This window comes from Heteronotia binoei, chromosome 4, assembly GCF_032191835.1.
Source record: "Heteronotia binoei isolate CCM8104 ecotype False Entrance Well chromosome 4, APGP_CSIRO_Hbin_v1, whole genome shotgun sequence".
In the NCBI taxonomy this organism is placed as follows: Eukaryota; Metazoa; Chordata; class Lepidosauria; order Squamata; family Gekkonidae; genus Heteronotia; species Heteronotia binoei.
Window position 1 is genome coordinate 82,267,715 of NC_083226.1, and position 24,391 is coordinate 82,292,105.

Below are 24,391 nucleotides of genomic sequence, written 5' to 3' on the forward strand. Positions count from 1 at the left end.
CCCTTTGGAATTAGTTAAATTATGCTTGTCACAACCTTGCTCCCAGCTCCACTGCAATATTTCTTGGATCCACCCCCAAAGTCTCCTGGCTCCACCACCAATGTCCCCAGATATTTCTTGAATTGGGCTTGGCAACCATAAGAGGCTAGGAGGCTGCTCTTAAGTATTGGACACTCAGACACAATGATCCTGGGTGATTTTCATTTTTTTATTTAATATATTTATAGGCCGCCCTTTCCCATGAAGGGCTCAGGGTGGATTCCAACAAGCTAAAACATTAAAACCAACAATAAAACATCAAAATAGATAAACAATTAAACCAATACATTAAGCCAATCATTTAAGATGGCATGGATGGTATAAGCACAATTATCATGGGCAGCTTAATTTGCCCCAAGTTGTCAACAGTATTGACCCCAAATGAAGTGGCAGTCATTGCTGGCAGGCCAGTTGGATTGTGTAGTAGGGTGAGGATGTCTGCTTGCCTCAACCATAGACCTGGCGAAACAGCTCCGTTTTACAGGCCCTCCAGAATGGTAACAAATCCAGAATGGTAACAAATCCATTTTACTAGGAATAGGAAATTGTGAAACTCAGAAATAATCTCAGGTTAATTGTAAGCAATGAACCAATCTAAGAAAGCAAGGAGATCAGTTTTCCTTTTAAAAAAAGATAATATGGGAAGAAGCATATATACTTGAGACAAAAATAGATAGTATTTTATATTAACACATGTGTCGGCCCTGGAATGATGAATGCTTGCCACTGCAGCTGTAGGCACCTGGATTCATTCAACATTTTAGACAGTATGAAAAATGGGTGGGGATTAATTTACTTTAATGACACTTATCTATAGATAATTGCTAAATAGTTAATATTAATTTTAAATGGAAGAAAACACCTGTACACTTTAGATTAAAGTACAGAAGATTTTAAATAATAAGCCAACCTGTCATCTTATATATAAATATGTGCAGAATAAATTAGGTCTTCTGAATAAAGAAGAAGCACGTGTGCTTGCTTTGGAAAGCAGAAAGAAAGAGTAGGACTGATGGGCCATATTAAGCTTAAGAGGATAAATAAAATTATATAGATGACTTTTCTAAGCTTTTCAAAGAAAATGAAATCATTTTTTCAAGCCCATAATCGAAATGCAAGTATTAAATACATTATACCAACTATTCACATTCCATTATATTCCTTGGCAAGTTGGACATATAGGGGTAACTTACTACTTCTGCCACTGCCACCACTAAATACAAGAGACCCATTAAAGGATATGGGATGTGGCCAAGAGAGTAATGATAGAAAATTCTACCAGTTTCTTTGATGTGATTTTTTAGTATGGATCTGTCCACAGGGAACAAGGTTGCTGGAGATAGATCAAGATTGGTAGCTGTGTAAGTCTGTTTGCAACCCCAAACGGAATAAAGAGGCAGACAACAGTTGTTGGGAAATGGGCCACTTTATTAACTGAACATAAACCAGGCAAGGAGAACAGGGAGGACGAGCCCTGGGGTCACAACTGACCCCGCCAAGTCCTGCAAGGGCGAGCCACCCAGCCCCCGGTCATAGCCAAACACACATGGCTATAATCGGGCGGCAGGCCAAACATGTCATCCCCTAGGGCCGACCCCAGTCACCAGAAAGGGGCGCCGAAAGGGATACATGGACCCGATCTGCATTCAAGGACATTGAGCCGTAAAGCCCATCTGCCTTTCGTACGGATCGCGCACAACCACGGTGTAGAGGCCTGAGTGCTCGCCGGCAAGGTCTGATTCCCTTGCAAATTCTGCAAAGTGACCAAATTAGCTACCTAACAAACTCCACACCACTGCTGGCAGTACAAGGTAGGCGAAAAACACATCACCAGCGGCCAATTTAGGTGATGTGAAAAAATTCCTACCTGGCCCCTAATAAGGCGACCGGTAAAACCTGTACTACTGCAGGGTGGGTGGGGGGGCCAAAGACTCCACGAGACTGCGTGGAGAGGTTTGGGGGGCGAGGCTACTTAAAGCCTCTGCCCCCGCACAAGTCCCGGATGCCCGGGAAAGCTGCCTTTGATCCTGCTGGGGGCTGCAAAGAACGGCCCCTTGGCGCGCAGCCACTTTAGCGGCACGGCCTGGGTGGGGCCGAATTGCAACCCCAAACGGAATAAAGAGGCAGACAACAGTTGTTGGGAAATGGGCCACTTTATTAACTGAACATAAACCAGGCAAGGAGAACAGGGAGGACGAGCCCTGGGGTCACAACTGACCCCGCCAAGTCCTGCAAGGGCGAGCCACCCAGCCCCCGGTCATAGCCAAACACACATGGCTATAACCGGGCGGCAGGCCAAACATGTCATCCCCTAGGGCCAACCCCAGTCACCAGAAAGGGGCGCCGAAAGGGATACATGGACCCGATCCGCATTCAAGGACATTGAGCCGTAAAGCCCATCTGCCTTTCGTACGGATCGCGCACAACCACGGTGCAGAGGCCTGAGTGCACGCTGGCAAGGTCTGATTCCCTTGCAAATTCCGCCAACCGCAATGCCAAGCCTCCGCTTAGGCATTAGCGACCCCCGGGAGGCCCAAAGCCTCCCGAAGACCTTGCCTCAGTTCTGTCAAGAAGGCCCAATTCCTGGCGTCGGACAGATGGACCCCATCTGGCCGATAAAGCTCAGCATTGCGCACGTCTATGCCAGGGTGCGGTAGGAAGGTACCCAGACCTCCTTCCAGGGCCAACCGCAGGGCCCGATTAGCCTTTTTCCTAGCCTGCTCTAGACCAGCAGGGTTCCAAGCGGACTGCCAATACCTCCGAGGCAAAATTGCCGACCAAATGATCCGGACCCCGGGCCACCTCCTCACGATGGCCCGCAAGTCCGCTATCGCCTGCAGGGAAAGGGCCCTGCCTTGCAGCAAACCCAGGTCGTTCCCACCCAGGTGAAGAACTAACAAATGGGGAGGGGAATGGGGCCAACTGTCAAACAAAAGTGACAACACCTGGGCCCATCTGAGCCCCCTTCGCCCCAACCACTCAACCGTGGCCCACTCGCTCAGCCCGAGCTGGGAACCAAGCGACGAACTTCTTGCGAAATGGGCCGCCCAAAAGACCATGCTGTGACCACATATGAGGATCCTCAGCCTCCCATGTCGAGCCACAGCACCTGAAACAAGAAAATAAAGTCAGCACAGATAACAACCTAACCTTCCTTCCCCATAAACTAGGGGAGCAACAATGGGCGAACATAGGCCCGATAAGCCGGGGATCTCCAACGCCCGACCCGTTGGATTGCTGGTCCGGGATATCCCATAGCTGCGGCCGTTGACGCAGCACCGATCCGAAAAGAGTGGGTCCCAAAGCGGAACCCCCCCAGCCCCAGATTGCCCAAAGCTCGGGCAGTCACAGCCCAAAATTGGTACTTCGTGAGGGGAGCACCGCCCTCATGCCGAAAGAAAGGACCGGACTCAGAGCCTCTAACCTGGCAGTATGCACGGAGCGCCTGGACCGGGCAAAGCCCAGGTTCGGAGCAAGGGCCTAACTTGATCGTAGTGCCCTTGCCCAGTTGGTCCGTCTTGGACCTACGCACTTGCAACCACACCTCAGCTCCTTTAAACAACACATCACCCCTCTGTAAAGCGGTGTCCGATGTCTCCCTCCTTGAGGACAGTACAAGCTCGCTAACGCGCAAGGCTCCGAAAAAAGCAGCGAGGGCAGCAGCATGAAACAGGGTACTCTCGTAGTTCGAGCTACAAACCTTGGGCCACTCACCTACCAAACCTTGCAAAATGGTGGGGGATATGGGCTCCCTGGAATCAACTCTGCCCTTGCTCCCTGGCCCAACCCTCGAGCATCTTCTTAATTCTAAAATCCTCCCCGACGGCTGGGTAGCCCAGGGCTTTACTAAGAAAGGACAACGCCGCCAACTGGCCCTTGATGGTTTTAACCTTCATACCTCTAGACTTCTGATCTACACAAAACTGCATCAAATGGGCCACCGGGATGGGCCATACCTCACCCATCCTGGCAGATAGGCGGAATACCTTAAACAGCGATGCCGCGCGGTCGTACGCCCTCCGAGTACTCGGGGCCAGCGCTAGAAGAATTGCCCTACCGGCTTCGGCCTGCCAAGTTGCCAAAGATGGGCAGGCTTCCGAGACGGATGGGCATCGGCCTCCGGGGCGAGAAGGCGGAACCGCTCCATCTGTCGGCGAGACAGGGCGTCCGCCACCCCGTTATTAACGCCCGGTACGTGCTTGGCTACGAATACGATGTTTAACTGAAGGCAGCGCAGAACAAAAACTCGCACAAACGACATAACTGGCTTGGATTTTGAAGTCAACGAATTAACCACGTGAACAACAACTAGGTTGTCGCACCAGAAGTGCACAACCTTGTCCGCCATCTGTTCGCCCCAAATAAAAACTGCCACAACTATGGGAAAAAATTCTAGTAACGTCAAGTTCCTGCAAATGCCACTGCGTAGCCACTCATCGGGCCATAGCTCAGCGCACCAATGGCCTCTGAACAGGACGCCAAAGCCGACGGAACCTGCCGCATCAGAGGAGATTTGAAGGTCGGCTTCAAGCAACAGATCCTCCCTCCAAAAGGACACTCCATTAAACGAGGTTAAAAACTCCTCCCAAACCCCCAGGTCGCTACAGATGCTCTCTGTTATCCTGACCCTATGGTGTGGAAGGCGGATGTTTGCCATAGCATCACACAGGCGCCGGATAAAAGCTCTCCCGGGGGCCATGACCCTACAAGCAAAGTTTAGGTACCCCACGAGCTGCTGTAACTCGAGGAGCGATGCCTTGTGCCTGCCTTTCATTGCGCGGAGTCTGGCCCTGATCTGACAAACTTTATCCTCCGGCAACTGGGAAGTCTGCTGTACAGTGTCTAACTGTATACCCAGAAAAGTGATGCAAGTGGCTGGGCCCTCAGTCTTCTCGTGCGCGAGTGGAACGACCAACTCGGCCGTCAATTCAGTAAAAAGGTCTAGCAACCGGGCACAGGTGCCTGAACCGGACGCTCCAGCGAACAAAAAATCATCTAAATAGTGCACCACCTCGCGGCAGCCCGACCTGTGCTTAACCAGCCACTCCAAGAAGGAGCTGAAACGCTCAAAGGCTGCACAGGATACCGAGCATCCCATTGGTAAAGCCCTATCCAGATAGAAGTTACCTTCAAACTGAAACCCCAACAGCTCAAAGTCCTTTGGGTGGACCGGCAATAATCGAAATGCGGACTTTATGTCACACTTTGCCATTTCCGCTCCAGGCCCACAGCTGCGGATAACTCTAACTGCCTGATCAAATGACGTAGAACGAACCGAGCACAGCTGGTCAGGTATGCCATCATTGACTGACCCGCCAGCAGGGTAAGATAAATGATGGATAAGCCGGAACTCACCCGCCGCCTTCTTGGGGACCACCCCCAAAGGGGAAACCCTCAAATTGGGAATGGGGGGCGCCGGGAAAGGGCCTATAACTCGCCCCTCCGCACATTCCTTGGCTATCTTCTGCCTGACCACGTGCTCCAAACCAATAACAGAACGTAAATTGGCAGCCCCGCAAGGGACCCTAGGTCCCATGTATGGGATGTGAAAACCGAACCTGAAACCATTCAACAAATACAACTTGTCCGCAACCCGCGGGTAGTTCTGAATGAATTGCTCAAGGACCCTCAGCCGAATGGGGCTGGGGCCCTTTTCCCATTGGCTGGGAGCCGCCACTGCCCCCGGGGCGCTTGGCTCCACCTTTTGGCTTTGCCTTGCTGCATGCTGAGAAGGCGTGCGGGCCTCCGCATAGCGGACACTCATGTTTAAATTTGCAAGCCTTCCTTGCACAGACACCCTGCGAGGTGTATTCCCAACACAACAGCCGGGGTTGAACCGGCTGGCCCACCGTAAAGCGGGCTGTTGAAGTGCTTGCTTGCTTATGAACCAGATGCCCACTATCGGCCCGGTCCCCCAGGTTGGGCTTAGCCGGGGCCATCAATTGCAACCACAGCTGTTGGTTGATTTGATCCCACGGCAGCAAGGGGTTAATGGCCGCCCTCATCCGGAATGTTTCGTCGTACTGCAACCAGGCGGACCCCGCGAAGTCAGAGTAAGCCCGGTAAATGATGTCGCAGTACTGGAATAGAGGGGCGGCCCGACTAGGCTGTGCCCTGGCAATAACCCCTGCGTAAATAAGGAAACCTGGCAACCAATTGGCCCAGGTTCTATCCACCCTACGCCTCCTGAGTTTCTCCTTCTCCTTTTCATCAAGTTCTTCCTTGCTTTTCTTTTCGAGTTCCCTATACAATAAGCTGAATACGTCCACATATTCGCCCCTCAGAATTCTCTCCCTAGTGGCCAGGGTGAGGTGGTCGCCCAGCGGCATCGCTGGGTCACCGTAAGGGATTGATAGCAAAGGAACGGACCCATAAGGATTCTGCATATATCCCCAAGGATTACAAGGCACCGCTGGCCAACCAAATGAATGCACCGGCTGCATCTGGCTACCCCATGGCAAAACTCCAGTAGGATTGGCTATCGGGCCGGTAACTACAGTGGCGGGCGGCCTGGGAGGTGCCAAGGGCGCCTGTCCCCAAGCAGCAGGGAAGCCGTGATACCGCCCCAAAGCAGCCCCACCCGAAGCCCAGGACGGGCCTGCCACTGCCGCTAAAGGCCCCTGGCTGCCATCACGCGGAGCGAGGTCCTCTCTGCATTCTCCCAACTGCTGTGTTGCGTTCGTGTCCAGGGGGCCCCATGGCCAATGAGCGTGATGAGAAGGAAAAACCGCCCTACCTTCTTCCACCACTGGTGTCACTGCTACAGCAGCTGGTTGCTCAGTCTGGTGTTGCTCCTCTGGCTCGTCCAATCCGCTGCTGGCACCGCCCGGCACTAGTTCACCACCCGTCTCGCCCACTTACGAAGGCTCAGGCCTTGATCTGGCAATCGTGTTGTCCTGTAGGAAAGAAAGTCTGGAGAGCAACTCCCTCTCAAATGTACGGGTCCCTGACCTGCCACTAGCGCTATGACGCCCAGGCCAGACCGCATGGGACCCAGATGCCCTCTGTTCCTCCTCCAGCTCCCTTACCCGGTCCAATATGGCCTGGCGAATCCCTACACTGTCCGCCTCCTCGGAGGGAGGGTCCATGTGTCTTCGCTTAGCAGCAGCCTTGGCTGGCTGCTTGCCCTTGGAAGGGCCCTGTCCCTTCTTAGGAGCCATCGCCTCTGCCCAGCAATGCAATCGGGCTATGGAGGAGAAGAGGTGCAGGGTGGAGGCAAAAGGCAAGCGCTTTAAAAGTGAGAAATGAAGAAACGAGGTGGGGGTGGGGTGGGTAGTCTTAAGACAGGCGTCCCCCAGCCCACACACCCGTTGCAAGGCCAACCCCCCTTATAAACTGCAAAGCCTGACTTGATAGTCCCCAGCCGCAGCCAAAAGCACCAACGCTCCACAAGGGGGGGAACGCCGCCGCCGTTCCCCTTCCACAAGACCTCCCACCAGCAGCTTTACAGCCCAGGACCAAGTGGCTCCCGTGAGCCGCCGCTAAAACAACCCCCCCCCGGAGGGGCCCACCGCCGCAGCACCAGACTGTAAGAAGAAGCCCCGATGGGCTGATGAAGCGTTCCCCGCGATGTGTCACCACCCGACGCTCGGGAACAGCCGCAGACGCGCCCATTGGCCGGTCCAGGGAAAGCCGCCACGCTAAAAGCCGCCAGCAAGCCCGCCGATGAGCGCCGAGCGATGCTGCGGGGGACTCCTCGCCAAAGCGGTGAGTAATCGCCGCTGACGTAGCAAGGCCGCTGAAGCAAGGCCGCCTCCCGGCCCGCCGTCGACCCACGCAGTCACAGTCAGGGGCCAAGCAGCGCAGGCTCCTGCTTCGCCAAAGACTCCACGAGACTGCGTGGAGAGGTTTGGGGGGCGAGGCTACTTAAAGCCTCTGCCCCCGCCCCCGCACAAGTCCCGGATGCCCGGGAAAGCTGCCTTTGATCCTGCTGGGGGCTGCAAAGAACGGCCCCTTGGCGCGCAGCCGCTTTAGCGGCGCGGCCTGGGTGGGGCCGAACTGTAGCAGTAGAAAAAGAATAAGAGTTCAGTAACAGTTTAAAGTCTAACAAACTTGGTGGCAGGGTATGAGCATGAGTTTCAGATATCTGATGAACTAAGCAATGACACACAAAAGGTCATATGTTGCCATGAATTTTGTTAGTCTTTAAGCTGCTACTGGACTCTTGCTCTTTTCTAAGGTTTCAGGAAGGAACACCAATCTGCAACTACAGAGCTTCCTTGAGTGTTTACTCCAGGACTCTATTTATATTACAGTGGTGAAGTCCCTTTTTCTTCCCTTGTTGTTTCTGCATATGAACATCAGTATACTGACACAATGGCGGCATGATCACATCAGTACACGCTTATTAGCTGTTTCCATCTTCCTGTCACAGGTATGCTGGCAATACTATTCCATGACTGCTGGTTTGCAGCAGGGTTGCAATGAACTGTGATCTAATTGCTATACTGTCTGCACCTTGCTGAAGGTTGTTTCATTCCTACTTGGTCAGAGAGCCATAAGGACAGAGGAAGGCACCTCACATCTGTAAATTTTAGTCACTGTGAAATGTAAACAATGTCTGTACAGAGAATGTGGTGAACAGCAGATGGGTAGCAGAGGTGGTAGCATCAGATGACAGAAGCTACAGGAAAGCAATATGGAACACACATGGGCAATTAGCTTCTTTGAACAAGTGAAAATATCTGCATTCAATCTGTATGTAAATAAATAGCGTGCTGAATGTTTGACTGTGCTTGTAATTTACAGACAGCTTATGAACCAAACCATCAGATGATCAAGTATATCTATTGCAAAATGCTTTCAATAACCCCTATTGTTCTTTAAATTTCATACATTCTATTTCAGTTCCCAACTTGTTGCAAATGGATGAAACCCTTTCCTCTCCAATCGAGGGGCTTTCCAAATGACAGAGGCACAGAAGAGTTGATTTGCAGATTCCTTTTATTGTATTTTTTCTAACATTGAATGTGGGAAGGAGAAACAAACCCTTAACCCCCTTCTCCGTTCTCCCTCGAAATTCTTCCCCACAGCCACAACATCTTATACCTTCCTGTAAACAAAGGTCAACTCATAGATTGGCTACACCGGTCTTTGCCTTTGACATTCTGATTACATTCACTGGTCAAATAAGCCTCATTTCCCAACTTAGAAGCGAGAGATGAATAGATATCACCCGGAGGTCGCTAATCTGGACCCCCATGCCCCACTTCCCCATACTTCATATCTGCAGTTTTGCCCCCTTCCCTATTTGACTCCAGTGTAGGCCTCCTGGCCCAATTCCAGGATGAGTAAGCGCAGAGCTCCTGCTGTAGCAGGGAGATTTGACATCCTCCAAGAGATAGGCTGCCGGTGACTCCTGGAGGTAGAAAGATAGCTTACTTTCCACCAAAAGATGTTTACAGAACAAAATGAAGATAACAAGTCTCTGCTAAAGGGGAGACTTCCTCTCATATCTAAGAGTAGCGCATTGTTCTTGGTTAGGACTGTGGAACCAAAATCATAGAAAAGGTCCTATAATACTTTTAAGGTGAGCTCACCTTAAAAGTATCACTGAAAACATGATACTTTGAACACATAAATAATGGTGTGTGAGAGAGATTGTGCTGTGCTGGCCCTTGGCCTCAGCTGCTGCTGCTCTCTCTCAGCCTTACCAGACTTGCCTGGAGTAGAGAAGACATCTAAGGTAAGACAGTCTTGGGTTTCTTGTTTTTGTTTTAGTTGGTAAAAGGACTTTTTAAGACTCAGAGTCCCTTTACTTATCCAGATTTGGGTGGTGGGTAGCTTATTTGGGGTTAGGGGGTTCTGCTGGGGAAGGGGGCCTGGGGTGGGGATTTTGTTGCCAATTTGCCCATATCTTACTTTAGTGAGAGGACTTTTAAAAGTGCAGTGTCCTTTTACTTTTCCTGATTTGGGTGGCTTGGATTTCTTGGGGTTAGAGTGAAGGGGGTTTTTTTGGGGGGGAGGGGTTGCTAAAGTTCCTGTATTGTTAAAAGTTAAGTTTTTTACTGTTTTAAAAGGATTCTGTGTTTGATTTGTTGCTGTTGTGTTGTGCTGCTGTTGTTTCTTTTCTTTTCTGGTTCTTGGGGGGGGGGTGCTGTTTGGCCTAATTTTCATTTTTAAAAGGCCACTTTTTTAACAGTTGAGTTTGTGTTGGCCTTCTGTTTGGGTCTATTCTCTATTGCTGCAGGTTTTGCATCCTCCTATCCTGTTCTCCCCCTTTCCTGGTTCTGGTTTTAGGGGGGGGGGTGTTGTTGACTGATTTGGCCTGAGGTTTCTTATTGGTGAAAAGGCCACTTTTTAAACAGTTGAGTTTCTTGGCCTTCTCCTGTTGTCCCTTTTCCTGGTTCTGTTTTTTTTTTTTTTGCAGGGGAAGATGGCACCTGGGTGAGAGACCCAGAACTAGCAGGCTTGTTGTTCTTGGCCAGCTCTCCCCATGTTGTTTGGGGCAGGGCTGGAGAGCTGGCATCTGTAGATTGTGTGTTCTGTGGCAGGGAAGCTGGCACCTGGGTGAGAGACCCAGAACCAGCAGGCTTGTTGTGCTTGGCCAGCTCTCCCCGTGTTGTTTGGGGCAGGGCTGGAGAGCTGGCATCTGTAGATTGTGTGTTCTATGGCAGGGAAGCTGGCACCTGGGTGAGAGACCCAGAACCAGCAGGCTTGTTGTGCTTGGCCAGCTCTCCCCGTATATGCGGCTTTTCAGACTACGGAATTCAGAAATATACGAGATTCCGTATCCCCCCCCCATATATTTCTGAATCCGTGTACTACCGATTTTTTTTTTTTGCACATCCCTAACTCCCAACTCCAAATCATTTATGAACAAGTTAAAGAGCATGGGACCCAGTACTGAGCCCTGCGGCACCCCACTGCTTACCGTCCTCCACTGCGAAGACTGCCCATTTATACTCACTCTCTGCTTCCTATTAATTAGCCAGTTTTTGATCCACAAGAGGACCTGTCCTTTTACTCCATGACTCTTGAGCTTTCTAAGGAGCCTTTGCTGAGGAACTTTATCAAAAGCTTTTTGGATGTCAAGGTAAACAACATCTATTGGGTCTCCTTTGTCCACAAGTACATTATATACAATGACTACAGGTCAAGCAAACTGTCTAGATAGGCTCAGAACATATTAGGAGAAAGAGTTCATAATAAAATTATTCCATATATCATTATGCCCCCTCCACTGCCCATGGTCATATTTTGAAATGAAATGTCAAATAAGTCATATTAAACATACTTCAGCCCTCAGGCTAATACAAGATTATATATCTTTTGATGACACAACATTGGAAGAAAGTGTTTACAATGCACATCTTTTATACATTTTCTATCCTTCTCTTGTGAATTTCATTGTGGTTTGGAATCTAAAGTTTTCTAGATCAAACCTACAGTCAGATTTACTAAGCCATGGGATTTTGCCATTGAGCTGACAAAATGAAATGAAATATCTGTAACAATGTCATGTAAATTCAGACATCCTAGGGTTTAGAGGTAAAAATCAAACATTCATGATGGTGTACTCAGTGGTATATTGTGTAGTTAGAGCTGAAACAAAACATCTTTAATAACAGAACTTCTATACAGCTTGAATTTCTACAGAGCATCTGTTAAGGTTGAAATTTTCTTTGCTTGATATCTTCCCAGTTGAGATGTGAAAGATAAAATAAGGAAGAAGGAAAGAGTATGGGGTCTAAAATGCTTTTTATAAAACAAGATCTTGAAATAACATTTTATCATGTTTTGTTTTGGGAAACATATGAATAACTTACCTAGTAAAGCTTCTCCAAATGTTCTAGAACATAACATAGTCTTCTCCCATTAACAAAGTACAGATTACAAATCCTTCTGTGTTGAAATTAATCATAGTTATTGATTAATTTTATTATGTGTTTCACTTATCAGATTTTGAAGATGCAGAGAAAGCAAAATATAAAGCAGCAGCTATTAGTAGAAGTGTGTAGAATTTAGGACTACAGAACTAGAGATGAGTTATCAGTTGTAGTTTAGTGTCCATGTGCCCCATTCCCATTCCACCTGGCCTTCTTTTAGTCCTATGTTGCAGAGATTCAGCCGCCTCTCCCAGGAAGAGGTAGATAGGACCCTTGTGGCTGTGAGGCCCACTACTTGCCTCCTTGATTCATGCCCATCATGGTTGATGAAAGTTTGTGGCGACAGTGTTTGGACCCCCTTGTGTGAGATTATCAATTAATCCCTGTCTTTGAGGTTTTCCCAGGGGGCTGAAGGAGGCAGTGGTGAGCCCAGTCTTAAAGAAGCCACCTTTGGACCCAACAGTCCTCTCCAACAATCCTGCAACTTGGCTACATGCATTGATCACTTCCAATTAGACTATTGTAATTCACTCTATGTGGGTCTACCCTTGTGCCTGATCTAGAAGTTACAGCTGGTGTAGAATGAAGAAGCATACTTGCTGTCTTTATGGGCTCATATTCAGCTGCACTGGCTGCTGATGGATTTCTGAATCATGTTCAAGGTATTGGTTCAAGGCTAGGGAACAACATACCTATGGGACGACCTCTTCCCATACGTCTTTCAAAGGGCCTTAAGATCTGCTGATCAATGTCGACTGATAGTCCCCAGACCTAAAGACCGTGTCTATTTTCTTTCACACCTGACTTAATGATCAAGATTTTAAAAAGAGGATGCTGTACTAATCAAAGGAATCACAGCACAACCTTTTTATTTTTTGTGCTTGATTATATCATGACTATATTTTTAAATGACACAAAAAATTGATATATACAGATTGTTTATTTGGCAGGGGAAAAGACCCAGAATTAAATGGAGACTGCTAACTGATTTAAAACAAAATGGTGGTCTAGCCTTACCCGATTTAGAAATTTACCATTTAGCATGCCAGACCCTATGGTTAAAGGACTGGGTGACTTTAGAAGATAAACGTATCCTAGCATTAGAAGGATTTGATTTACAATCAGGGTGGCACTCTAATCTCTGGTATACAAAGAAACCACAAACTTATTTTAGAAATCATTTGATTAGGAAATCTTTATATGAAGCATGGATTAAGATTAAGGCTAAGATATATGGAGATAAAACTCCAAGATGGATTTCACCCCATGAAGCAGCTGTTTTACCACAGATTTGGGAAGCGCCAGTAGTGATTAGGTATAATGATTTATTGGACGAAAGAGATAAACTGAGACAAAAGGAGCAACTAGAATCTCGGGGAGTGAAGATAGACTGGTGGAATATGTTGCAGATTACATCAAAATATAATAAAGATAAACTATTAGGCTTCACGAAACAAAATTTTGATTTTGATAAAATTTTATTGGTAGAAAAGCAAAAGATAATCAAGAAGGTCTATAATTATTTTCTACAAATTAAGCTGGAGGATGAAGTGATTAAGGAAACAATGCTAAAGTGGGCAAACAATTTGAAAACATCCATCACGCTAGATCAGTGGGCGCAATTCTGGAAAAATAATTATAAGGTGATTAAACCGATTAATTTTAGAGAGAATGCTTTTAAACTTTTTCACAGGTGGTATGTTACACCTGTACAACTGAATAAAATAAATCCAATTTTTTCGCCGAAATGTTGAAAGTGTAGGATTCGGTTAGGGTCGTTTTTTCATTTATGGTGGAGCTGTGAGCAAGCCAGAAGGTATTGGAGAATGGTACATAAACTAATAATAGAGATATTAAGAGTTAATATTATTCTGAAACCAGAGATAATGTTACTTTCGATGGTTAGAGATGAGCTCCCACGAGAAGATGAATATTTAATGATATATATTGTGACTGCGGCTAGAATTCTTTATGCCGCAGTCTGGAGACAGAAAAAGGTTCCACAAAGGGATGACTTAATTCAAAAAATACTGAATGTAGCAGAAATGGATATTCTATCAAATATGGTTAAAGGCTTATCGAAATGCGATGCCACAAAGAAATGGGAAAAATTTTATCTTTGGATAGGAAACAACTGATTGCTTAGATACCGCCGGTTAATTATTGGTTTGGTGTAGGTAAAAAAATAATGGAAGTAGGGATGTTTGACTTTATATGGAGAAGGATAGATTAGTATAATTTATATAGTAAACTTATCAATGTGATTTTTCTTTAATGTAATTTCAATGTGCTCAATCACTCTCTATTTGGATATTTTTTTTTTGCTTTGTTTTCGTTTTTTATTCTTTTTCACTATTTATGTTAAAAAAAGAGAGAGGTTGCTTATGTGTGGAAAATAACAAAATAAAATCAAAAAAAATTGATATATACTTCTGTAATGATAAGTCAAGCAGGTTTCTTGAATTCCAACTTTTTAAAAAATAAAAAGTATGTCTCTATTTTTTTCCATTGCAAATGTATTTATTTTTCTTTATATCTCTGCAAGGGGAAAGGCTAGAGACTTACCTGACTCAATTACCCATTCAGAGAAGACATGAGATAATATTTGGGTTTAATTAGTTTATTAATTAAACTGACATATGTCATATTTAAGTATGCTAACATATTTAAATAGGGAATCTGTGCTAAGGCGGCCTGCTCATGGCTGCTTTTCTGGCAGACCCACTCGACCCCAAGCATCTTCTGCTAATTTTATCATTGCCTGCATACAATATGAGGAGAGGAGTGGTGCTCACCTCTTACCTGATGTGCCCCTTACCTGGTGCACTGCATTGCCACTACCAGGGTCAGAAAAACATTGCTCAGCACCAGGGGACACTCCTTCCTAGCTGTACCTCACCACAGTATAATCACAGCAGTATATCAATAAATTGGTATTTTAGTACAATTCCTAAAAAAAAAAAAATGAAACCACTTATCTTCAGGGTGGGGAGCAGAAGAGGGAGTCATTTATTTATTTATTTATTTATTCTATGACTTATATCCCGCCCTTCCCATAAAATGGCTCAGGGCGGCTCACAACAAACGATAAAACAATAAACAGAGTGCAAAGTTATTACATTTAAAAAAGTCGAAGCGTTTAAAACCTAAAAACCTTAAAATCTTAACGTTAAAACTATACAGTATATTTCACTGAAGTCTGATAAGCTACATTTATCTAGTCAGGCGTAGGCTAACCGGAAGAGGCTTGTCTTACAGTCCCTGCGGAACTGAGTAAGATCCTGCAGGGCCCTCACCTCTTCCGGCAGCTGGTTCCACCATGTGGGGGCCATTGTAGAAAAGGCCCTGTCTCTGGTTGTCTTGAGACGGACTTCTTTGGGCCCGGGGATGGTGAGAAGGTTTTGCATCCCAGACCTCAGTACTCTCTGGGGAACGTGTGGGGAGAGACGGTCCTTCAGGTAGGCAGGTCCCAGGCCATATAGGGCTTTAAAGGTAATGACCAGCACCTTGTACCGGACTCGGTATATTATTGGAAGCCAGTGCAAAGCCCGAAGACCTGGCCGAATGTGCCCCCACCTTGGGAGGCCCAATAACAGCCGGGCCGCAGCATTCTGCACCAGTTGCAATTTCCGGGTCCGGCACAGGGGCAGCCCCATGTAGAGGGCATTGCAGTAATCCAACCTCGAGGTGACCGTAGCATGGATCACTGTTGCTAGGTCGCGGTCCAGGAAGGGGGCCAACTGCCTTGCCCGTCTCCTCACATTTGACAATGATAACAGTCCAATAATTAAAAAGTGGGTTAAGTGGGTTATATGTGCATGGGAGTGGCCAGGACAAATAAAAATGATAGAAACATTATGCATGAAGAAAAACACAACTCAGAATTGGCTTCCAGGAAAAAAAAAAGATCTGAATAAAAGTGGCCTCAAAGTAAAAAAAAAAAAAGGGGGGGGGGGAAGACAAATAAAAAGTGATAAATAAAGGCGCCAAAATAAGGATAAACCAAAGCAGTATGGGGGGCAGAACTAATTTTAAAAACTGAAAAGGCCCCTTGTCTTTGATCACCATATTTCTGGTTGCCTTTATTCAAAATTTCAGGATCATATTTATGGTCAACAAGGATGTGGGGATTTTAAGTACAAAAAAAAAAGGTTGATTGATTTTGTTTATTACTCGATCAACCAAACCTTTGGAACTGCCTTATAAGAAAGTTGTTTTGGAATATTTTAAATGTATCTCAACTTGACTGAACTTTATTTTATTGAAAACATATATGTCCACCTCCCAAAAGTGCTCCTAAGGCAGGTTTGATACAGATGTTAGAACAATGAGCAAAAAAGGTATAAAAGAACTACATTAAAATAGATCAATATCAATAAACATAATAAACAGTTATAAATTTGGCATTTGAAATGGAAATCTTTGGAAGAATATCCCCACAACTGTGTTGATGGCTGCAAGTAAATATTCAACAAAGACACTTCAAAGATTGAAGTCAGCAATAAACTACCAAATTGCAATGTATCAATAGATACTGGGAGCACCTTCATTTTGGGGGGCTAATAAATCCAAACTTCATGAAATTTTGAGGGCAGATAAAGAACAGTCAGCAGGGGATCTCTTGCTTGCACAGGATCTGTTCAATACAATTCTGAACCTCCACCTGTCAAAATGACCAAGGTTCAGGAATATATAGAATGGATCCTGCACAAGCTAGAGTCAAAGTTGCAAAGGACCTCCCTTGGATGCTTCTCTATTTATCCTCTAAGTTGCTGCTTTGACGTTCTGTAAACATTTTGATTTAGTGGAAACAATCTGTTTGGGAATGTCTTCACTCCAAAAACTGGCACAACCCTCTATGAACAGTTCAAAAGTTTGTGGGAAGTTTGTGCCAGGTGACCTCACAGAAACTTGACTTTACAAAACACAACCTGTCCAAATTTATCATGAACCTTAGCTTGTAAGCTGGATCGTATGCATCCCAAAACTCATGTACAATCTGAGATCTTTCTCAGATCGCTAGGTAATTGCCCCCCAAGTTGGACTAAAGAGTTGAATGCAAAGTGTTGGGTTTAATTAAGGGCCACTTTATTAAGTATAAGTAATAAACAGCAAGGGCTAACCAAAACTGTGGCCTGGTCAGGGCCAGGGGTCTCAACAGACCCCTTCCCTGCCATTCAATGGACAAGGGACCCAGCTCCCAGCCAAAGCTGTACTCCACAGCTCCTGCCAGGTCAGCTCAGCAAGAAGGCAACCCCTAGAAGATCCATCCACCAGATGCACATCTCAACGGAAGGCACCCTCTAGTTGAGCCTCAAAGGATGGTCTGCATTGTCCCACCCCAGGTCATCCGACCCCAAGGTTGCTCCTGCCAGAGCCCTAACCCCCCAAGAGGGAATGCTTTCTGATCCTCCCCTAGCCACACAGTACCATAACCATGGTAAAGCCTGCCAAAACTAAAGTGACCAACCTATTTAATAGCACCTCCCTATAGCCAAATCCACAATCCACTGACCTGCTATGTAGGGTAGGTGAATAAACACCCCAGCAAAACTGCCAATCATCTGGGGAGCAAAAAATTCTTACCCGGCCCCCCAAGACTATGAGGTGACTAACACTTGCCTACATAACAAACAGGGCAGGAGGGAGGGCCGATTAAAAGCCGGAGACTGATGCAGGGGGTGAATGGTGCTGCCATTACTGCAGCAAGCTCTGCCCCCTCAGAAAAGAACCCAAACGGACCGCATAAGTCCTCCCTTCTCCTTCCAGGGAGGCAAAAATGTCACTGCAGCCAAGCAGCAATGCTGCTGGCTATCAGAGATGAATTGGCCACCAAGTCAGAATAAAGAGTCAGATGCAAAGTGTTGAGTTTAATTAAAGGCCACTTTATTAAGTATAAGTAATAAATGGCAAGGGTTAACCAAAACTGCAGCCTGATCAGGGCCAAGGGTCTCAACAGACCCCTCCCCTGCCATTCAATGGGCAAGGGACCCAGTCCCCAGCCAAAGCTGTACACCACAGCTCCCATCAGGTCAGCTTAGCAAGAAGGCAAGCCCTAGAGGGTCCATCTGCCAAATGCACATCTCAACGGAAGGCACCCTCCAGTCGAACCTCAAAGGATGGTCTGAATTCTCCCACCCCGGGTCATTCGACCCCAAGGTTGATCCTGCCAGACCCCTCACCCCCCAAGAGGGGATGCTTTCTGGTCTTCCCTTAGCCGCACAGTACCATAACCACAGTAAAACCTGCCACTACTAAGGCCAAGCCTCTGCTTAGGCCTTATAAAATAACCACTGAAAGCAATGAAACTTTCACACAACTCATGTAAATATGCGTTTTTAGTGAAGTAAAATAAAAACCAAAACTAAGGAACTGAACATTCTTGAAAATTTTCCCACAAAGTCTCTCAACATCGCAAAAAATGATAGCCTCTTCACATAGGACTTAATGAAGACGTGGGTGAAGTCTTTAAATTCTCAGTGTTCCACTCGTGATGGTACAGAGAGAATAAGGAACAGCTTTTAAAAGAACTCCTCACGGTTTCAATAGGTTTTCCTCAGCCTCTTTCTCCCGACATTATACGGAGTCACAGCTCTACTCTTTACAGCATGGATCCACGCATGATCTAATTTGCTGCTACCGGCAAAGGACAGATAACATCAATAGTATTTATTTTTTCAAAAGGTATTGCTAAAATGTTTATGTGGAGATTAGAAGAAATACCTTATTTAAAATTTTAGATTCAGATGAATTTCCACAAGTTCAATTATTGACGGAATCATCCCGTTTCAGATCTCCAGATATATTATTTTATATACTTCATTTACACCTGGCCTTTCTCTGCAATGAGGATCCAAAGCAGCATACAACACTCTTCTCTTCTTCATTTTTACCCTCACATAATTTAGGCTGATAGTTTAAGTCCAGTGGCACCTTTAAGACAAACAAAATTTAATTTCAGGTATAAGCTTTCATGTGTGTGCACACTTACTTACTTACTTACTTACTTACTTATTTATTTATTTATTTATATCATGCCTCTCCTGACAGGCTTAGGGCTGCTAACAATAGTTAAAACAACATGGAGTTAAAAACAGAATAGCAATAAAATAATTAAAATAATTTCATATAGTTACAGTTTCAGTTACAGTTATAATCTCTAGGATCCAAGATGGCATCATTTTTTAGTTCTTATTTAGTGCTACACAGGGCTTGAATTCAACAGGAGCTCACAGGAGTACAGCTCCTTAACCTCCTGCCAGGGTCTGCATGAAGTGGAGAGTTCTCTCCGCTCTGCACACAGATCCCGGGGCATATGCAAATGAGATATACACCTTTTTTTCTACAAAATGACCCCTAGCGCTACATATAGCAATGTTGTTAGATGTTGTTTGGTGCTCTACATTTACTATGGAATCCTTCACCTAATGAAAGCCAACTCTTAAAGTTGCCACTGGACTCAAACTTTGTTCTATTGCCCAGACCAACATGGCTACCCACTTGAATCTTGACTGAGAATGTATGACTGACCCCAGGTTACCCACCAAACTTCCTTGGCAGAGCAGAGATTTGAGCCTGGATCTCCTATATCCTACTCTGATACTCTAACCACAACACCATTCTGGTCTCAATAACATTTTCTTCCTGAATCTTATTTTCTCTTTCTGGATCTTTATGAGGTCACTGGCTGGTGATGAGTGAAACCCTTGTCTATTGAATGGTAGTGTGGTTGTGAATGGAAAATTTGTTAAAAGTTTGCTTTCCCCCGTCAAGATATTCTTAGTTGTATTACAGTGTTTTGTACATGTGCAATCTCCTACCAGTTTCTCCTGGCTATCCATGCCATTTGCCTTTTGTTTGCTCTGGAAGAAGAGACATCCAGTTCATAGTTTATGGGCTTATCACTATATTACACTGTTTAATTAAACCTAAGTATATGTTCACTACATTTTAATGAGAACATTAGGCTCCTTACAGTGTCATCCTAAGCAAGTCTGCTTAGAATCCTACTGAAGTCAATTCTATGGGGTTTACTCTCAAGAAACTGTTCTTAGAATTGACCTGGGACTGGAACCATATGCATTCTCATTAATTTTTAAAATCTAAGATATTTAACATTTCCCTAAGGTCCCTTAAGTGAGGTGAACCCTCCCCTCTCAAAATAAGAGAAAGTTCATTATCAGAAAAATGTTGAAAAGGAAAACTAGAGGACAACATGGAGACCAAAGAGGTGTCAGAATAAGATCAGGAAGTATTACCTTTTGTTCTGTCAATCACTTTTCACTGCAAGTGTTCCAAAGATATTTCTTGAGGAAAGGAAGAGCAAAAGAATGGAGGGAAAGAACTGAACACTCATTTACATATAAAGATAATTAAAATTTTCAGATCACTGATTTCTATTTAGCTTCTGAGCATATTCTGCATTTGAAATGAAAGCTTAGAAGAGAAAAATTCTATTTGTCCATTCATTAGCTGTAACTATGTTTGGGGTGGGGATTGCTTTGCTTATCTTTTTGCTTTGTTCTACTTAGATATAAACATACAGGTCTACCCATCACAATAATTGTTTCTCAGAACCAAGAGTTAAATATCCAGACACATTGACTCCCACTAATATAACGGAATATGCTTTCAGAAGCACACTATGAAAGACACAAAAATGGTCACCTAGCTGTGCAGGGGGCAACAATTAATAATATGCTGATGTATCTATCTGTTTAAGATATTTATATTTTTTCAACCCAATGTAATATAATTAAGATATCTATATTTCTTCAACCCAATGTAATATAAACTAAACTAAAATCAGCAACAAAATGGTTCATGTAAGATCAAAATCTTTGACCTTAGAAACATAGTGGCTTGGAACAACTGGAATGTTTCCATAGGTTAAAAAGAATCCATCAGGAATACCATTTCAGGGGGATCTGGGGCCACAACAGGATGGGAAGGCAAGAAAGCAACACTCATGGGTAGAAGGATCTCTGCCCATGATTTTTCTCATTTTCTCCCTAGTTCCACTGAAACCCTCAATAGTATCCAAGCTTGGGGATCTCCTGTTCTCCTTGAGCATATTTTCAGGTGGTATTTGGAGCTGCAGTAAGGAGGAATGAGATTGAGAAAGTTGTGTTCCATGCATGGAAATTCTGTCAATGGAAATGCTCTTGTGGATCCAAGTCAGGGCCATCAACAAAAACATCAATCTAAAAATCAGTGGCATATAAAAGCCTGAGTAAAATAAAAATAAAAACTTTTGGCCTGGTGCTAGAAGATTACAGAAGAGTTGTCCCCATTTTCAAACTGTGAGATAGAGCAACTGCAGCTGCCATATGGAGCAATTTAAAGTAGCTTGTGCATAACTGTATGAACATACCCTAGGGAAATAATAAGTTGTATATTCAGATTTCAGTTGTTGGATTTTCAGTGTTCTGATACTTTGTTCTTACAATACTTTGTTCTAATAATTTTCTTGTTGAATATCCATTTTTCAGTTGCAAGACTGATAGTGTTACAGTAACCACAAAAAGCTTTGTATTTTTAAATTTTAAAAAATCTTGACAAAAAATTCAATTAAAATAGATTTTCTAATTCTCAGCATGGCCTCATCTGTGAATATTGAAATCCAGAGACTGTATCAATGAACAGACAAGATGTATCTACAGTTTGCAGAAGAATCTGAAAGCTAGAAAGTAAAATACATTTGGAATTAAAATGTTCCCCAAATAATAGAAGCAGCACACGTAGCTTTAAAAAGCCAACTGCACCCAGTGACTGTTGCTAGGCAACTGCAACAGTATTATCAGTTTTCAACCCTAGGTTTCTGTTAGTAAAAGGTAGGGGAGGGGGCTAGGGCCCTTTCTACTCCAGTTTTGGCCTTTGAGGGAGGACTCATTGTGGCCAAGACTGGCAACAACTACCAGGCTAGGATGCAACTTGCATGACCAGGACTCAGATTCAGCAGGAGCTCACAGGAGTGCAGCTCCTGAACTTTCCTTATGTGATTTTGGGTGGTGGATGACTTGCTGGCCTTTTGACTGGAGGGTGGGGCGGCCCAGGAGAGCCCAAGGTGAGTGAGGTCTGCTTGGGCTGGCTGGATCTCTAGCCAGCCCAAGCAGGCCTCGCTTACCCCCACCGCCCCATTGGTCAGCTTGGAGAAGGCATTTCCCACTGGGTTCGGTAAGGGTGTGGGGAATGACTGGCAAGAACCCTGTTAAACTGAGGGAAAGAGAGAAACCTGTTAAAATCATTTATTAAAGTTAAAACCATGTTGTAGTTATTGTTAATCACATAACATTTAGTATGCAGCATACAGAACTGATCACATTATCAGATACCCAATTAAAGTGCACTAGTATTTCTTAGAGCAGGGGTGGCCAATGGTAGCTCTCCAGATGTTTTTTGCCTACAACTCCCATCAGCCCCAGTCAGCATGGCCAATAGCTGGGGCTGATGGGAGTTGTAGGCAAAAAATTTTTGGAGAGCTACTGTTGGCCACCCCTGTCTTAGAGAATGCATCGTGATTGCTCTGCCCAAAGACCTATAAGGTGTTTGTCCAGCATGACAAGGGGAAAGAATAAAATCACACATTAAATACCTTTTTTCATCCATAGGAGATAATGTAATTATCAACCAGGTCTCTGATGAACATCTGGCGTATCTGATAAAACCCTACCCCTATCATACAGTAAGGCATGGATTTTTACTTTGTCAAAACAATACTATGAGGGTCAGACTATTCTGGCATTTCATCAAGTATATTATGTGTACCAGTGGGTCAAGAACCTCTGAGACAAATACTATATTACAAGTTCCTAATCTAATGTTTAGGCTTTAAAGCTAGTACCATTGATACTGAATGGTAAAACTATATTCTAGGATACAGGTCACTTGCATAAAGACAGTGCAGCTGTGCTATAGAGGATCATGGAAGAGAACCAAAGTTTCTAACAATGAACAAAATGGATGTATACATGAATTTTTAAGTCTTCTCACTAAAATTTTGCCCCAGTTTTCCCCCAGGACTCTTGAAATTCATTTATCCTGTATAATTGGGTCCGTCTGTCAATTTCTGTGATGTAATTCTGAGCAGAGGGTGTTACTTGGTGGATATCTATAAGGCTGCAATGTGAGCAGCTAAGACAAATTGGTCAAGGACTATACGTTAGACCAATCCAAAATCAGAGGGTCAAAGGTTCAGTCCAAGCGTCAGAGGAAATGAACAGGGCTTGGAACCAGTGCAGTAATAGGTGTCGTAATAGGTGATTTTAACTACCCGCAGATTGATTGGGTCAATATGTGTTCTGGTCGAGAGAAAGAGATTGAGTTTCTTGATGCTCTCAATGACTGTGCTATGGAGCAGATGGTCTCAGAACCTACCAGGGGTGGAGCAATCCTGGATTTGGTCCTAAGTAATGCCCAAGACTTGGTGAGAGATGTAAAAGTGATCGCACCGCTTGGGAGCAGTGACCATAACGTTATTGATTTCACCATTTGTATAAATAGAAAGTTGCCCTAAAAGACCAGCACAACCACATTTAACTTTAAAAGAGATAAATTCTCTGAGTTAAAGAGGCATGTGAAGAGGGAAATGAAAGGAAAGGTAAATACAGTCAAAACCCTTGGGGAAGCTTGGAAGCTATTTAAAACTACAGTCCTAGAAGCTCAGATAAAATATATACCACAAGTTAGGAAAGGCACAAACAGGTATAAGAAAAGGCCTGCATGGTTAACAAACAAAGTAATGGAAGCTGTAAAAGGTAAGAAGGACTCCTTTAAGCGGTAGAAAGCTAGTCCAAGTGAGATTAATAAAAGAGAACACAGGCTGTGGCAAATCAAATGCAAGACTGTGATCAGGCAGGCAAAAAGGGACTATGAGGAGCATATTGCAAAAAACATAAAGACCAACAATAAAAATGTCTTCAAATATATTAGAAGCAGGAAACCAGCCAGGGAGGCAGTGGGGCCCTTGGATGACCAAGGGGTAAAAGGATTACTGAAGGAGGATAGGGAAATGGCTGAGAAGCTGAATGCATTTTTTGCCTCCATCTTCACTGTGAAAGATGAAAAGTGTTTACCCACTCCAGAACCACTAATTTTGGAAGGGGTGTTGAAAGACCTGAGTCAGATTGAGGTGACAAGAGAGGAGGTTCTACAACTGATAGATGAATTAAAAACTAATAAGTCACCGGGTCTGGATGGCATACATCCAAGAGTTCTGAAAGAACTCAAAGTTGAACTTGTGGGTCTTCTGACAAAAATATGTAATCTTTCATTGATATCTGCCTCCGTTCCTGAGGACTGGAAGGTAGCAAATGTCACCCCATCTTTAAAAAGTGCTCCAGAGGAGATCCGAGAAATTACAGGCCAGTCAGTCTGACTTCAATACCGGGAAAGTTGGTAGAAACCATTATCAAGGACAGAATGAGTAGCCACATTGATGAACATGGGCTATTGAGGAAGACTCAGCATGGGTTCTGTCAGGGAAGATCCTGCCTTACTAACCTGTTACAGTTCTTTGAGGGGGT